At 34.6% G+C, this 14,208-nt stretch overlaps 1 long non-coding RNA gene across 1 annotated transcript; it reads right to left on the reverse strand.

The window, feature by feature from the left end:
• Positions 1–415: 415 nt before the first annotated feature.
• Positions 416–1,507, reverse strand: LOC145058924 (uncharacterized). The gene is made up of 2 exons (XR_013686576.1): positions 1,297–1,507; positions 416–634 (listed from the first exon to the last, which is right to left on the reverse strand). It is a non-coding gene; the product is annotated as an uncharacterized LOC145058924 (long non-coding RNA).
• Between the last annotated feature and the right edge of the window lie 12,701 nt (positions 1,508–14,208).

A 14,208-nucleotide genomic window follows, 5' to 3' on the forward strand; every position in this document is an offset into this window, starting at 1 on the left:
GCGTGAAATGACTCAAGAGTCGAGTCAAGCTTTTTTCTAATTCAAACTGTGACTGTTCCACAAGCTAACATTTTTATTTCTTGAAATTTATGCAAATGGTTTAGGCTTTGATCTCAAGTTATTAGTTGTGTTACATTTGCACTAGACCTAACTTCACAACATTGGATCAGGCAAACTTTCCAATGTTGTTTTTGATGATGACAATGATAAGGACATTCACGTCTTTTGCATATAGAGCAAATGTCTCAACCCTGTTTTTCTAGGTGGGACAAGAAGTTGCAAATTTTGAATTTTGTCCCATTGAAATCAATCTCAGCGTCACAACTCAATCAGTCTCAGCGTCACAAATGCAAGCGAAATCCAATACAACAAGTTGCAAATGAACACGGTCAATAGTGACAGTTAGCTAGCAAGATGACCACAAAAACCAATGTAAATCTTTTTTTAACAAAATCATATTTGGAGTTTCACATTATTCAAATCAAAAATCTGCCTACAGCTTTCTCAACAGCAGAAAGGAAACAAATGGCAAAAACAAGAGTTGAGCCATTAGAATTAGAGATGGATCCCACACCTCTATTCAATTTTCTGGCTCTGGTTTCTCAAAGAATGTCTTCCTCACCCAATCAAATGGCTGCAAAAATTCAACACAACTCACTTGTTAAAACATATGTTTTTCTCTATGAATATACAAGAGAAATTTTGAGCATTTAAACAAAACAATACCCTCACACTCAATGAAATCTAGTCTCAAGGAAAACACCCATAAACTAGCCATGAAAGGGGGGGCTATTAGGTTATGAATCAAGATCTAACCAATGGTTCCTTTCAAAAAATTGCAACAGATGGCAATAAAGGACGGTTTTACAGCTTCAGACTATGATGAATCTTGAAACTTCAGTAGTTTTGAGTTTAAATCTAAGTCGTTCTCACCTTCAACAACCAGAAAAATTATAATTTCAGGCATTATTTTACATTATTGGTCATCTAGGTATAGCCAGGTATAGTTTGACCATAAAGGTCAATGTTCTTCGAAAGATTAATGTCACAGAGCCAAGATCCAGATCTAATCCCTAGCGTAACGACGATTCGAGACTCTGATTTACTAGAAAAACAAACAATTGCACAAAGCATAAATACGAAAACAGAATTTCATCGCGATTAAGAAAGAGATTAACGAACTGATTGAAAAAGATATAGTTCAACGAGATCCTAATTTTATGATGATAAATTGAGTTGATCAAGCGATCAATAAATCGAAGAAATGAAAATCGAAATATTAGGGGGAAGAACGACCTGAACCACCCAAATAGCGCCCGTGAGAGCAACGACACCCCAACCGGCGGCTGCCTGGATATCGGTGGCTTGAAGGCGTTTGGTTGGCTTGATGAGCTTGGTTAAGTTTGAGGCTCCGGTCATTGTCTTCGATGCTTTTCAACCAAAACCTAGCGAAGGGAATATTGTTTGGTGTTTGGAGTTTTCGTTCTTTTGTAAAAAAGCGATAACCAAAATTCAAGATCCTCCTCCCTCTATAAATACACTCCCACCCGTAAATACGAGAAAAACATTAACCATAAAATTGATATACGATGTTTTTTTTAGAGTAAATTGAAGAAATGATCCCTATGGTTGTATGAAAATTGCACTAACACCCATTTTTTTCTTCTAATACTTGATGTTTAAGTGGGATTTCTTGTCTTAAGGGCTGTTTGGCTTAGCTTTTCATAGCCAAAAGTCCTTTTTGTAAAAGAAAAAAAACAAAAAGATGTTTGGCAAACTAATAACTTTTGGAGTTTTAATACAAGAAAAAACAACTTTTTGGAAAAGTCAGGAAATCCTGACTTTTTGTAACTTTTTGGAAAAGTTCTTTTGAGTTTTTAAAAGCTAAGCCAAACACGCCCTTAGTTTTTCACAACCCAAAAATCTTTTTTGGAAATGTTATAAAAAGTTAGGATTTCTTGACTTTTCCAAAAAATTCATTTTCCTTGTATAAAAACTCCAAAAGTAACTTTTAAAACTATTTTTGTCAAACATCTTTTGTTTTTTTTCTTTTCCAAAAAGAACTTTTGGGCTGTGAAAAACTAAGTCAAACACCCCCTAAGTCTTTGTTTTGTTACGTATATTCCATTTGTTTTGAGATGTTAACTCAACCCACATGCCTCACACACAATGGCAAAATTGTTGTTTTTTTTTTATCCGTATATTTTTTATTACTGCCACTCTCACGTGATAATTGAGAATATGATCATTCTTATGTTAACTTATCCCTCCAAGCTTCAAGTGTTCATCTTCATTGTCACTTACAATCATCACAAAGATTAGTAGGGATTATCATCTTGATCAAATCAGTAGTGCAATAGTTGTGTGAAGCTAAAAAATGGTGTTGACGGTTTGGAAAATATGAGATAAATGGATAGATGACAAAGTGAATGCTATTATCGGATGTTTGATGTCTTTGACAACGTTGGACCCATTGTTGTTTTGTTATTTGTTTATTTGTGAAAGATGTATGATTTGTTAAGTAGCTAATTGGTTTTTTGGTAGTCTAATTGTATTCTATTGTGTAGCTATCAGTGACAATTTTTTTGGCATAGAAACATGTCACTGGGAAGGAAGTGCATGAATATAAAATGACTATGGTCGATTTCTTTGACATTTACATTTTTATCGCTTATTGAAGTAGATGCCATAATGCATGAACTAGGTTATTTAGAAGAAATCCTAATATATTTTCAGTTCACAAAACCAAATGAGGTTTTAGTTTACGAATTGATTTCTTTTGGAAATGATGGAAGTGTATACTTTTTTGTGAAATTAGTGATTAAGCATTTGTGAAATTGGTAATTAAGCATAAGGTTTTACAAGTTTATATTGAACACAAGATAACAAAATTAACACTTACTTTACAACCCCTAGTAATGTGATCATTGATGAGATCATTAAAATCACATCTTAAAGAGCTCGTAGTTTGTTTCTAAAAGTTAAATTGTCATCGACATCTTTATAGGAAGAGCTCATTCTCATGTTCTTATATAAATACATGTGAGGTATTCATTCCCAAACTTATTTATGAAAAAGAGAAATTTGTCATCATATTTGTGGAGTACATGAGGTCCTACCATCTTATTAGAAGGTTGTGTGGTGTCCACCATGTAATAGATAAACGCCCCAACCCACTGACACCAACAAGAATCACATTGTTTAAGAAGATAGAGAAGGATGCTTCGATTGACATCATCAATAACACATGTAGTAATGTTCTCAATAGCAACATACTTATGATTTTGTTGAGAACATGTTAAATGGGTTATAATGGTGTTTTATATACTTGAAGATATTAAAAAAAATATTGATTATTGCTTTCTGCATGTGATAGATTTCCACCGGACCCTCTTATACTAAATTAGTTTCTATTAGACCCTCTCCTAATAGATTAGTTTTCATCAACATCATATGCATTCAATGTAGTAGATCTATGTATATGTGAACAATATACACAATACATATGTACACAATTATGAAGTATCGTTACGAAGAACGATTTTCTAATGTTTGACATCACTCTTGTCATATATCTCTATAAGTCTATATCATAAAGTAACTCGGGATGTTAGAATGATAAACTTACCTTAAAGCTATTTTTATAGTCTATCTCCATTGACACATTTAACAACCCATAAATGTATCATATACGAGGGATGATATAAATTGTAGTTCCAAAGTCCAAACCTTTGGCATGATATATTGAGTTTCGCCATGAACATCTGTCACGATCCTCCAACACAAAGAACTACGAAAAAAACCAATCAGAACTTATTTTTTATTAAAAAGAAGTTGTTTGAAATATGTTTGACTACTGAATTAAAACTAAACACTAAATAAAGAAAATTTATGATATTTCACAGTAAGTTTTTGCAATGGGCCCATTTGGTTGTACCACAACCATTTCGGGATAATGACTTGAAAGGGTAACGGACTTTCGACTTTCTTCACATTTAGTCACTAAACTTTTTTTCGTTATCTATTTGCCATTGAACTATTGAAATTGTTCACATTTTACCCTTATAACCGGCTGTTACCGGTCATAAGGGTAAAATGTGAACAATTTCAATAGTTTAGTGGCAAATAGATAATGAAAAAAAGTTTAGTGACTAAATGTGAACAAAATCGAAAGTTTGTTTCCCTCTAAAAAGTTCAATGGCTAAATGTGAACAAACTTCCTATTGTACTATGTTTTAGCAAATTATTTATTTTTGTTTAATTGTAGCAACATTTGTTCATGAAGAAATCTATGAAATAAAAAAACAAAATGTAACATCCGGATTTCCAGGTATCATAATTTAAGTATTTTTCTTTTGAGTTAAGAAGAGAGACTTGACGAGTTGACGCCTCAACTCGTCGAGTAAGGTCGCGACTGATGACTCAGATTAATGAATGGACTCGACGAGTCCGCCCTGTTGGCAGAAACCCTAAATCTTTGAGCCCGAGACATATTTAAAGGCACTTATGGCCTTCAATTGCGACTACCTTTCCCATAAGTGAGAACCTTAGCGAGCTTGAGTGTGTAGAGTGAGAGGAAGAGCTATATTGCGCTTTTTGGTGTGATTTTGCAAGAAAGGAGAAGAGTTCCAGCAAGAGGGACCAAGGAAGGTTATTGTTCTGAGTTATTCAAGCAAGGAGCTTCATTCTGAGGTACAAAAATGAACCTTTTTCCTTCCCTATTGTGTAGATTCCATTTTGGGGTTAGGGCGTGAATCACTTCATCTTTGGGGTTTTGAATGCCTCAAACCCCTCTTGCAAGTTTGTGTTATAGATCTGGACCCTTCAAGGTCCAGAGAGCCGAGAATATGAAGCTTTAGTAGAGTAAACCTTGGGGTTTGAAGTTAGGAATATGGACCCATCTAGGTCCAGAGAGCCGAGAATATGAAGCTTTAGTAGAGTAAACCTTGGGGTTTGAAGTTAGGAAGCATTTATGGGATTTTTATGGTATATATAGTTACTTTCATCTTACACATACATATGAAGTATTTTATATAAATTACGTGCTATGTGTGCATATTATTTGAATACTTGTTGTCTATGTTGGATGAACGATTTTATACATGTTTTAAAAGATTTAAACGGTATATTTATTTTATATCTACAAATATGTTGCGGATGAAACATGAGTAGATGAAATAGTTAGTATGTGATGAAATAAAATGATGAGAGATAGGTGATGATAGAAAGGTGATTATAATTAGGTAAATAGATGATGATGAATAGGTGATGTAGGATGAAAGGAGATACCATAACCTTAACCGGAAATGTGGCGATGTAATCATCTACCAGAGTATAAATGGCGACCACAGACTATTCTAGACAACCCAGTGGAAACACCAACAGACCCATAACCTGTAGGTGATGAATTACGAGTTCAGGCGATGTTGTAACTACATATTCACGCGATGATACTCTAACCCCTTACTATGAATTACGAGTTCAGGTGATGCTGTAACTATGTATTAATGGGATGTCACAAATTCCGCATGCCAAACCAATGGTCATAACTCACATCAGTGAGAATGGTTCATTTTTTTGTAAAACATAAATCATATTGGAAATTTTGATTTTTTATTTTGGAAAATGTCAAACCATTGGTTTTTTATTTCGGTTTCGGTTTTTTGTTTTTTTTAAATATATTTTCAAGGGTTTTTTTTTATTATTTCATAGATTTCTTCATCAACAAATGTTGCTACAATTTAACAAAAATAAATAATTTGCTAAAACATAATACAATAGAAAGTTTGTTCACATTTAGTCATTGAACTTTTTAGAGGGAAACGAACTTTCGATTTTGTTCATATTTAGTCACTAAACTTTTTTTGGTTATCTATTTGCCACTAAACTATTGAAACTATTCACATTTTACCCTTATGACCGGTAACAGCCGGTCATAAGGGTAAAATGTGAACAGTTTCAATAGTTCAATGACAAATAGATAACGAAAAAAAGTTTAGTGACTAAATGTGAAAAAAGTCGAAAGTTCGTTACCCTTTCAAGTCATTATCCCCAACCATTTCATATTATGGGCCTTGCAAGAGTGCGACCATTCAACGTTAAGGTTTTCACAATTTCATAGTATGGCTTTGTGATAGTCGATCTATTTCCCAGTGCGGTGATAACTGAGAAAACTATACCATGTTTCAGCCAAAACCCCATTCCACAATGACCATATATCACGATGGACCCACTACAAAATGCGTGGCTACATGGTCGAAAAGTGCTTATATTTTGCTAATTTTTCTTGAAAAAAAAAGTATCTAAGAAAACTAGCTATATGTACTATCATTTTCTAAAAATAATATTTTAAAGAAAAAATGACAAAAATAGCCATTTACACTAATTGCATTACAAAAATAGCCAAAAAATCGAAATTACAAAAATAGCCACCCATTTCGCAGATGAGAAGGTCCCATCTGCGAAATGACCTTCTCATCTGCGAAAGTACAAGCACCTAAAGCACAGTTGTGCTTTAGGTGCTTGTACTTTCGCAGATGAGAAGTTTTTTTTTTTTTTTTTTTTTTTTAAATATTTTTGTTGTATATATAGGGGTAATTTCACAGATGGAATAGGTCCATCTGCGAAATCCTCTCACTCTATCTGCGAAATGGTGTTTTTTTTGTATTATTATTATTTTTTTTAAGTTTGACTATGAAATGAATTGGTTTGACTACGAAATCATGTTGCTATATAAAATGTTTTGTAGAAAAAATATCATTTTGGTTGTTATTTGTTTAGGAACTCTCTCTACAATTTGCTCAAAAAATGATTGAATATTTGGTTTGTCTTGTAACCGGTGGGAGATGGCAAGTTAATGGAACTAATCTGGAATACATATGTCCACAGGGAGGTATTTATGAATTCACTTTGATATTTTCTGAGTATATTAGTTATAGTGATTTTGTATCTTTGGTAAGAAGCAAAATTGGTTTGTTAGACAATTATAGAATTAGTCTTCGTTTCCACCATCCTAAATTAAATTATTATATAGCTATAGTTGAAGACATGGATGTTAGAATGTTGATAAACGTAATCAAATGTAGTGGAGGAAGGGCTGTGAAAGTGTTTGTGGTGGTTGATGAAGTTGAGGAGGTTAATGGGGGTGGTGAAATTGGAAACCAGCTTGTTGGTAATTTATGCAGTTATAAAGGGAGCAACGATCCGATAGGTACTTTCAATACTCCTAGTATACCTCAGTTTCACAGTGTTGCTGAAAATATTAATGTTAGTTATTCACGTATTCACTATGTGGATCCCGAGAATTACAAGTCTGTTGGTGATGATGATGTTGGTACATATCTTAATCATGTGGGTGGTCGTTGTGATGATGTTGCCGAACAAGAAGTTAAACTTATGAATAGGCGTGTGGTAGATAAAACTAAAAAGAAAAAAAATTCAAGTCAAAAAAATGAAAAAAAGCATGTTTACGGGCATTATGTTGATGTTGGTGATGTATGTTTAGATATAACCGAGCTACAAAGCAATTCCGATAGAGATGAGTTGAGTGATGAAGTTAAAGCTAAGTTTCCCGATAACCTTTTTCACGGTATGCCCCCTGTACCAGCATGGACAGTTGATATTAATGAAGATATCCCAACAAAGAACTTTTAAAGCGGTGTATTGGTAAAAAATGTCTTCGAGAAGGTTTCCAGACGAGGACAAGTAGATCCACCAAATCAAGGTATGAAGCTGTGTGTGTTTCGAAAAATTGTTCTTGGTTACTAAGAGCAAAAGCAATTAAAAATTCTGATGGACATTTCCAAGTGAATAAATTTGTTGATGTACACACATGTGTCTTCAACATTGTTGCAACCTAATCATCGACAAGCAAACAAATATGTTTTGGGTGAATATGTTGCTGATGTTTTGGCTGAAGACTATAGTAGAGTTTATCGGGGAAAAGAAATTGTTAATGATATGAGTGCTCGATTGAATATCAATATCTCATACCATCAGGCATGGCGTGCGAAGCAATATGCATTGTTGTCGTTAAGGGGTACGAAAGAGGTTTCTTTTACCAAACTTCCGGCGTATTGTCACAACTTGGCCAAACATAATCCGGGTACTGTCACACATATTAAAACAGATGCCGATGATCGCTTTGAGTTTTTGTATGTCGCACTCGGTTGCTCGGTTAGTATTATCATATCCTAATTTAATTTTTTAATATTTATTTTGGTGTATTTGAATAGATATACAATGTATTGTAGGTACGAGCTTTTGTCAATTTTTGTAAGCCGACCCTAGTAGTAGATGGAGCTCACCTAAAGGGCGAGTTCAAAGGTACCATGCTACTTGCAGTTACTAAGGACGGACAAAACCAAATATTACCGGTTGCATATGGTATATGCAAAAATGAGTGTACCGATTCTTGGACATGGTTTTTTCAAAAACTACATGATTGCATAGGAAATATACAGGAGCTTACAATTATATCTGATAGGTCTCCATCTATAGCAATATCCGTTGCCAACATTTTTCCTCACGCTCATCATGGAATATGTGGTGTCCATTTGTATTTCAACATAGTATCTAGATTCAGCAAGAGTAAGACGGTTAAAGGAATTTTTTGGGAGGCGTGTAGGGCGTACACAGTTGATGCTTTTGATGCTGCCATGGATGTTATGAAAAAGACAAAAGAACCAGTATGGGAGTACTTAAAAAGTATAAATCCAGAAACCTGGTCAAGGGCACATTTTAAAAGGAACCGATACAGTCTATAAATGCATTATCTAGACACGCACGTAAGGTGCCAATACTTATGTTGATTGATTTTTTTCGTGCTACAATGCAACAATGGTGGTTTCAAAGACGTAACTTTGCAGGTATTAAGTAAATTTGTAATATTAATGTTTTATTAGTTTTGATGTTATTGATCTTAACTTCTTCATTTTGGCTGTTTTTTTAGCGGAAGCAACAACAACACTTACCCCTTGGGCGGATGAAGTTGTAAAAGAAAACAAGAAAACTTTTACCAAATGGGATGTTCGCATGATCTCAAATACGAAATGCGAGGTCAAAAAGGGGGCACAAAATGTGATTGTTGATTTTCAACATATGACATGTACATGTAGGCATTGGCAACTTGATGGGATACCTTGTGGTCATGTCATAAGATGTTTAACAGTGAACAATTACCAAGATTGCTCGAGGTTTGCATTTAATGCTTACCTTACCGAAACACTGAGGAAAACATATGAGGAATCAATAAACCCTCTGCCGAAGCCATCCGAATGGGAGATCCCCGATGATTTGATGATTGTTAAGCCACCTATAATGGATAAACGTCAGCCAGGCAAGCCAAGAAACACAGACCGCATTCCATCCCAAGGCGAGGGTCCAATTATAAAAGAGTGTTCTACATGTGGTCAACTAGGACACACGAGAAATAATTGTACTGGAAGGGTGTCCGGTAGCAGAGCAGGTCACATAATTTCTACTGCAGAAATGACATATAATATTGGTGGTTCAGCGGGTTGCTCACAAACCCATAACGCTGATTTTGATATAAAACAACCTTGAAAATAAGAGTAATGACGAGTTGTTAGCTTATTATGTATTGTAATATTTTTATTAACTCTTACAAGACATTGCTATGCTTTCATATTTTAGTTAAGTTTGTTGATTATAACAATGAATGAAGCCTTTATATTATAAAATATAGTTTGCAGATTTATTTTAACAGTTACAACATGTTATTTAAAAAAACAACAAACGATCATTTGGCAACCTAATCTGTTTCATGATAATATTACAACAACTTTATAACTAATTTTTAAACTCAGGGAACTGCAACGGGTACTTCTCTTTCTCCATTATTATATAGTCATCCCTAATTCTCATTTTGTCTTCGAAACGATCCTTTTTTACCATAATGTGTATCAACTGCTCATCCTTCTCAGCAAGCCGTTTTCCAGTCGTTTTGATTTCCTTCTTACTCTTTTTTATCCAATCTTTATGCTCTTTGATTTTGTTTTTATTGAGGTCAATCCATTCTTGAGATTGTTTGCATTCCGAATCTATATCATTAGCAAGTTGAGTGAGAAGTCGGGATGACTCTTTGTCCTCTTCTTGTTGTGCTTCAGCCTTTTTTAATTCTTCAAAATTTTCATGTGACATATATGGCCCGGCTGAAGAGGGTGTAAAAAAAGGGTCTACCGAATCACAGTAGTAACAATCTACTTCGTTGCATGAGCAAATTTCGAATTTATGTGAGGAACTCATAATAAAGTCGATATTGTATTAAACTGGAGCAATAAGTGGTATTTATACATACTAGACAGTAATGAGAAGTCCAACTTTGAAATGACTAGACAGTAATGACAAGTCACTGTAGTAACCTGCACATCCCAGTGGGACCCTTAAGTGACAAGAGATAAATGACAGTTTGACATGACAAAACACTGCATAAAGCTGAAAATGGTAGTCCAGATATAACCATTTCGTAGTCAAAGTATTAATTCATAGTCTATTTATTTATATAAATAGATGTTTAAGATCTATAAACCAAACACCCAAATCACCTAAACGAAACGAATTCCCATTATTAGAAATGTCGTCAAATGCAACAACTTCTTCGAATGAAGTACCTGGTTCCAATTCTGAAAGGCCATGGACGACAAACGAGGTGTTAGTTCTAACACGATGCTGGCTAAGTGTTAAGGATGGTGAACCGTTACTTGCTCCCCCGCATTGCCTAATTGGTGATGAATGGAGTCGCATCACATCTTTGTTTAACCATGAGATGGGAGAAGGACAAAAAAGAGAAAAATCAGATGTTGTTACTAAGTGGACGAATGTAAAGGAAGAAGTGACATGGTTCAATCGAGCATGTAGTTATGCGAAACGTAACAATGTTCGTTATCGTGACGAATAAGAGTTCTTGGAAGTTGTTACAGAGTTTTACATCTGTGAGCATGACGGCAGAGACTTCGAATATGAGGAAGTTTGGAAGGTTGTTAGAGATAAACAGTATTTCAAGTAGATCGCTCTAATTTGTGTTAAGAATAACCCATGGACTTGTGTTTTACGTTAATGCTTTGTTCGTATTATGTCGTTGTTTTTCATGTAATTGTTGTGATGTTTTTAATGGTTCATGGAATCCTTGTTACTAATGTATTCTAATATATTGTGATAAATAATGCAATGGCCATTTATTAACTCAAGTTAATCATACGAGTTGCTCACATAATAAACTAAAATATATTTTAAACAAATGAAATACATACGAAATACATGAAAATAACCTAGTACTCACATAATAAACTAAAATAGATTTTAAACAAACTAAATACATACGAAATACATAAGAAATACATGAAAATAACCTAGTACTCAAATAATAAACTAAAATAGATTTTAAACAAACGGGATATATTTCAAAATATTCCAAGGGGCTTCAAACTGGAATTCCAACTCGTTACTTAATGACTTGTATTCCTCCTTAGCAGCTTCCAAGATGACATCCTCAGTAGCATTTAAACGGGTGTCGTCAATTTTGATATAAAGATCGTTGAATAATAGAACTTCGGTTTTCATTTCATACCATCTTGCTAAGATGTCTAGTTCGTCACGATCGTTTCTTGTAGCCATTCGGTTTTCAGCATTGAAAATATTGGTTAAACGACTCCAAAACATTGGATCGTTCAACTTGCTTGTCTCGTACACATGAATATAAGCATGTGTAAGAACCAAGAACTCTTCATTGCTCCATGATATAGAACTCATTTTGATTGAAACAGAGAGAGTAGAATCTAAAAAACAATATTTGAACAACTTTATTGGTAAATTTAATAAAGTATTGCATGTAACTTAAGGTCAATTTATAGTAGTTTCTACACAAAATCGCAGTCCAATCTTCTAATATGTCTGCAATTCATAGTCAAAATTAACTAACGAATGCAGTGTACTATACTTATAACACAACAAATCACTGTTCGAGTTGACAATTCATCCCCGGTTGAATGACAACATAATACATTGCTGCTTGAGTTGACAAGTCATTGCACCAGGAAAGTAAGGAGTGGTTATAAATAGATTTCAATATCCATTGTAATTGTATTGTATTACTTCCCTCCTTGCAATTATGGACTCACCACATACATGGAGGAACGCAGAGGAGGTCGCTTTGGTTCAAGCTTGGATTACAACTGTAGAGGTGGATTTTCCACCGGGTCCCCCACAAGTTCGTGCTGGATCATTTTGGTCTCGTGTCTGTCATTTGTTTCACCATTTAATGAACCGCACTCAATATCGAAGAAGAAGAGATGTCAAAGCGAAGTTTCTGGATATGAAAATGAAGGTGAAACAATTTCAACGTATTTATAACGAGTTGGATAACGAACATGCAAATACGGATGAAGACATTCTACGGCAGGTGGCTTTGGAACTATACCGTTTTGAATATGATGGTAGCGAGTTTACCCACTTAGATGCATGGAGTCTTTTAAAGAATGTCCCTTATTTTTAATATGTATGTTGGTTAAGTTAATTGTTTTTCGTTATTTAAGTTAGTTGTTGTTGTATGTGTCTAGTCGTTACTATTTAATAAACGTCCATTTCTTTTAATGTATGTTGTTTCGTCAATAGCCAATATATAGAACGCAATAAAATATAAATGTGGTACATAAATAACTAATACATAATACGACATAAAATATAAACTAGGTACATGGATAACTAATACATAACACATCACTAAAATAAAAACGGGGTACATAAAAAACTAATACATAATACTACATAAAACATAAAGGTGCTACATGAATAACTACTGCATTGAGGGAGGTAACAGGATCACCGTTTCATTTGGTATTTCCCAATGCACATGTGATGGTATAGTATTCACCAACTCAGATCCATATGCAAGTCGATACACATAATCAGTGAACTTGTAATCAACCATTCTCTGAATGGACTCAGATGTACGGGTTCTTAGACATGCTATAGCGTGGCCACATGGTATACCGCTTTTTTGCCATTTACCACAACTACATACCCTTCGTTCAACTTGTACGTTGCTGGTGGCAAAAGTGTCATCGACTTCAAATGTATCCCCATACAAACGTCTTGCATTACAATTATAAGACTTGTTGAGACTTTTTTGAACCTTACTCTCAACGTAAGGGGTCAACCCACCAGACAACCTCCCTGTAAAATTTGATATTTTAATAAAAATAGTAGCACAATAAAAAAAAACTAAATATAACAATCTCCCTTACCAGCCAGTTCGGCCCGTTCAGCATACTTTGATTGTATCGACGTGGTGGTTAACTCAATTATCGCTGTTATAGGAAACTCACGTGAGGATATAATTTGCAAAATTTCAGGGACGTCAATCGATTTAACATTGTAACGTATTTTTGGAAAAAATGCTCTTGTCCATTTTGAAATCGGTATATCGTCAAGCCAATAAATTGGACTCATAAGCAAGGTGCAGAAAGGTGGTTTCCTACATGTACTTTGCAACCTTTCTAAACACAAGTAAAAATCATCAACGCTATATGCATTGCATGACTTCCAAAACAACGATTCGACTTCCGTATTGTTATGTCCGACAGACTCACGTATCTTTCGAGCTATCTCTTTAGGACAATATCCATGATAGGAATCCGGGTAGGCACTCTGAACACCAAAGTCTATGTTATCACACAGGTTGCTTATGAAACCAACCTCTATGTCCTCACCTAAACAATCTCTTAACCTCATCATGAACCATCTCCATGATTCTTCACACTGTAAGGTTCCCAAACCAATTGCTAAGAGTAGTGGTTCATGATTTCCATCTAAAGCCACTGCGAAGTACATTGTTGTCAGAAAGCTCCCAAGAAGGGGTAAATAACCCACATATATCAGCGGTATCATGCACCTAAGGAAGGTACGAATCTACATAAAAACGAACACATATTAGTGATAAGTAAAAACTAATCGAGATACATTACCATGAAATATTATATAACTCAATAAAAGAAGTATGTTATACCACGCAACCTAAAGCCACAAAACAGAATTGAAAGCGGTTGGTATCGGTTTTCTTAATGGCTGTGAAGGTATTAGGATTTGTTCTTTGAAGGTTATGCAAGAAAATTGGTAGTTGAGAAAAGGTTCTTTCGCTGTAACTACTCATTTTCAATACCGATGATAGTGCTCTACAATGATCACACAAAT

The sequence above is a fragment of the Lactuca serriola genome, chromosome 6 (genome assembly GCF_051521515.1).
Source record: "Lactuca serriola cultivar US96UC23 chromosome 6, Lser_US96UC23_V15, whole genome shotgun sequence".
NCBI lineage: Eukaryota > Viridiplantae > Streptophyta > Magnoliopsida > Asterales > Asteraceae > Lactuca > Lactuca serriola.